Source organism: Semicossyphus pulcher, unplaced genomic scaffold (genome assembly GCF_022749685.1).
Source record: "Semicossyphus pulcher isolate SPU_LCO1_2020_fin unplaced genomic scaffold, fSemPul1.0.p SCAF_7, whole genome shotgun sequence".
Lineage (NCBI taxonomy): Eukaryota > Metazoa > Chordata > Actinopteri > Labriformes > Labridae > Semicossyphus > Semicossyphus pulcher.
Genome location: NW_027211748.1, coordinates 28,448,373 through 28,453,136, shown reverse-complemented (window position 1 = coordinate 28,453,136; position 4,764 = coordinate 28,448,373).

The following is a 4,764-nucleotide window of genomic DNA, read 5'->3' as shown; positions in this document are numbered from 1 at the left end:
TCCAAACAAGACTTTAAATAAATTCTTCTCTTGGTTTACGGTGGTTTAAGGAGTCGTGTTGAAAAACCTGACTTGTTTTTAAAGGTCTCCTAAGTCTCAGCAGGCAGAGACCTTTAAAAGCCTGCTGAGACTCAGATTTGTATATTCACTTTTCAGAACGAATGGCGGAGCAACAACGGCACCAATGCAGAAATTCTGACAGAATGCGTGTTAATGTTTACCCAACGATATTATGTTCACCACATTATAAAAAGCCATTTCAGCTGTGGCATCCTTGGAAATAAATTGGCATTAAGTCGTTTTTTGAAACCTGAGATGAGCAAATACATTTTGTTTTTCAGTGTGGTTTTATATTTGCCCCCCCATGCTCCAGTCTGAGGCAAGCTTGCAGTGTGGCTCTGTGAGGACAGCAATGTTGGTCTGATGGTTGGTCAGTAACCACTTTAGGTTAACAAATAGGGGATGCATTTTGTAGCATTTGGTACAGACATTTGCGGTCCCCAGAGGAAGTATAACAGCCTAGTTACTAGGGAATCCCCCTAACGTCCTATCACACACCACCATCAGGTTCACAACAGGTTAAATGAAGTGCAATTAAATTTGGGTTCACGTAAATCTTTCCCAACTTTATTGATGGTTTTAACTTTCCATTATGCAGCATCACAAAAAAATAGATTTCCCAATCTTTGGTTTCAGTGTTCATTTCATTGACGATACTTATGACTATTAAGAATTAAGAATAGATCTTTGATAATAAAAACTCGAAGGTGGTTGTGAACTTTCTCTGTTGACCCAGGCTTTCTGCTTCGGGCTCTGTGCACGCTCACAGAAAAAAGGGGCGTTTTACTTCTTCTTCCGCACAAAAAGGAGCGATCATCGGCCGTCTGCTTCAGTCAGACTGTTTGATTTAGAAGCAATGATGAAAAGTAAACTTTAGATGCTGCGTCTTCATCGTTCTTTTACTGTTTGGATGATCTGCTGAGATTTAAAGTGTTAGGTTTACCTGAAGCGAACAGGTAAAAACGAGAAGAGGGAGACTGGAGGAGAGGGGGGTCATATTTTCTCAAGATAGAAAACGTTTTGACTCACTGTGACTTTTTATTGACAATAACTGGACTGGAATGTTTTGAGTTTTCGTCAACTAAAACTGGACTTGAGCCGTAACGGGGAAAATTCGGTAAAATGTGACTAAAACTAAAAAGCATTTTCATGTGGAGACTAAGACTAAATCTAAAATAGCTGCTAAAATGAACACTGTTTTGTTTAGGGCCAACTGTAAGCCTTTGCTAGCTCTTTATTCCATGCTAATAAGCCTGCTGCTTCAGCTTTCAGCATGCGAGGAGTCATGGTGAAAAAGAGATGTAGTCAGGGGAGATGGAGGTGTCAACGAGTAATCTGAAGCCACACCATTATGAAGTTTCTCCCAAACTTCACAGAGTAGTTTCTGGCCCAGAGCCTTCAAAAGGCGGTTTAAAGATAACTGCATGTGAGAAAGGAGGAACACATTCTCACGGTTCGGCTCATTAGTTTAATAACTGAGGTGAGACCCTCACGGTGCTGCATGGAGGTGAGCTTTCTCATCTGATCTTCCCTCACCTTGTAACAACGCCTCCTGGCACATACTATAAATATGAATGTTTTACACAACATGACTGGATCACTAACCGTTAAAAACAGCCTCAAGGTGTTTTATAATCCAGGATTTATGAGGCAGGTACGAGAACAAAAGAAGATCCAGTTGGCATTAAAAGTTAGCAGAGTCTAACTTTTCTCTGTTTTATCCTTGAAACACTGATGTTAGACAAGTACAGACAGCAGCTTCACTAATCCTGTTGGTTTCTCCTGCAGGGAAACTCAGGTTTGTGTTGTTGTAGAACAAAGCAGATCAGACTGGCAGCAGCCTCCTGGAAGCTCGAGACGGACGAGTAGTCGGTTCACTGCAGCTCCACTCTGCCAGGAATTAACACGCTTACTGCTGGATTACACAGAGACACACAGCAGCTTGTTCATCCACAGCAGAGTTAAATATTTTCACCAACTTCTCATAAAAGATAAATCTCACAGTGTAATCCTCACACTCTGCACCCCTATGACAATTAAATATCAAAGCAGAAGCAGTTCTCTTTGTTCATTAAATCTAACAGTATTATTTGTAAATCAACTGCACGTCAGGGAGGATACTGCTAATCCATGTTGGTGCAATAATTGGCAGAATTAAATCTTCCACCACTTCAGCATTTTGTTTTTCTCTGTCTCTAAGAAATGAACTCAAATGCATCCATGTTTGATGTTTTCTTAACAACAACATGAACTTTGCCAAAGTAAACTAAGATGAAAAATAATCAAATGTATAGTTTTAATCTACAATCATAATTTCAAAAGCTAAACTAATTAAAGTATGAAGCATCAGCAAAACAACAAATATGCTTTGTAAGCCGAAACCTCAGCCATGAAAGATTAACTATGCTGTATTAACTCGTAGCTGATATCATAGAACAACAACAGTTAATGTAGAGATCGGACCCTACCTGTCAGAGCATGCGACACACCTGCTGGCAGGCCTTCCTGCATGCACATTCAAACCTCTGCAGATGATCCAGAACGCTGCAGTGTGACTGGTCTTCAATCAACCCAGAAAAGCACACGTCACTCCACTGCTCATATCCCTCCACTGGCTCCCAGTCGCCGTTCGCATCAAATTCAAACCCTGTTGGTCGCTTACAAAACAGCAACAAAAACAGCTCCTGCCTACCTGAACGCCCTCATCCAGGTGTACACTCCGCCCCGCCCACTACGCTCTGCCAATGAAAGGCGCCTGGTACTCCCATCACAACAGGGCCAGGTGGTGGAACGAGCTACCAAACTCCATTCGGTCCGCAGAGTCCCTTTCACCTTTAAGAAGAAGCTAAAGACCCAGCTCTTTATGACCTCTGACCTTAATGATATTGATACTATTGATGATGATGACATCGAGGATGTAGTTGATGTTGTTTAGGATATTCATGATGATGATGATGATGATGATGACTAGATTGATCTTGTTGATGTTGCTGATGATGATTATAAAACAAAACAAAATCAAAAAAACAAAAAAACGCCCTGTTCACTGTCTGCCTGTCAGCACCAGTGTCCGATCACACTTGAAGCTGTTTGTTGGCTCTTACTGACTTTGTTCCCTCCTGTCTCCATCGTTGCTTGTGTTGCATTAACTCTCAGATGTACGTCGCTTTGGACAAAAGCGTCTGCTAAATGAAATTGTAACATTGTAGTCACAACATTTTTACAACTTGCCAGATATGATTATGAACCACATTTCTCATTATAATAGACATAACAATACCAATGCAGCCCAGCATCACAGCAAAGTGTGATGACAGCTAATGCAGGATAGTAACTTGACTGGTTAGCAGTTAACTGAAAAACACAAATCAAAAAAAGAGAGAGAAATGGAACACAGGTAATGTTCAAATAAAGGCATTTGAGGGCGGATAAAAACATGTTCCGATAATGTTTGGGAAGTAGCAGATCTGACAAAATGACTGATTCATCATTCTTAGTTTAAGTTCTGCACAGCAACATTCAGTCGCTTTCAAATGTTCAGCTGGGTCAGATTAAGAGCCTTCCGTAGATCAGCTGAAGACTGATCAATAGGACCGCACTGGTCAAATATATCTGATGTACTTGGGCTCAAAAGCAGCTTTTAAATTGCAGTATTAATATAGATGTGAAAGTTTATACTGTGTTAATGTTGCCCTGCATTTACTGTATTGACCTGTCAGTGACGCACATCACATGCATTACCACAGTAAGACAATATCCTCCCTGATTATCTATTGATCATCTCTGTCACTGGAGCAACCTTGAGTCTACCTTGACTGAAAATACAGAATGTTATTCTGAGTTATTATGAGGGAATGTCGACATTTGATTTAAGCGACTGTAGTAAATATACTGAAGACATCATTCACACAACAAACAGTTTTACTCAAATCTATATTTAAAAATGTATCGATACATTTAGGTATAAGGATGTATTCTGCTTTCACTATACTGTATATATTTAAAGTGGCTTTGACCAGTGTCCACTGACTCCACCTGGCTTCTCCATTATTCTCCATTAATGACCTCATTTGAGGAAAAGAGGGAAATAGGCTTTCATTAAACCTGAAAATAGCATTTCTACTCTCCTCCTTCATTAAAAATGTTGTCCAAAGGAAATTCATCAGAACCAAAACCATCCGTTATCGGAGCGCAGCAGCTCAACTGGTGAGGAAATTAATCTCACAGATCATAATTACCTCCCTGAATATTGTCTGGATGCCTCTGCCTCTGCGTCTCCTACCTTCAGTCAGACGAGAAAGTGAGGAGTGAATTTTTGAAATGTAATTTACTGTGGATTTATTTCTTGTTGTAATGCGATGTTTTTGATGCAGATTTGTTTGCTCATTTCAGCTGCTGTGCAAACACGGTGCAGCAGGAAGGATGGATGGTTGGCCGGCAGAGTCGGGGGGAGATTGAATTATTCTGGAGGAATGTTTTTCACTTCCTCATATGATCGTGTTATTAGCTGACACATACAGTAGAGTGTTGCAAATAACTTACAGTGCTCAGATGAAGTTGCACACAGAAAAGTAACCGGCCACACAAAGCCAGGCGAAAAACACTGGAGTGAGACTCGAGTGGCTACGCTGGATATAAATTACTTAATTAACATTAGAATTAAGTCTGTTATATTGGAGCAGAAGAGATACAGAGGACAGAGTA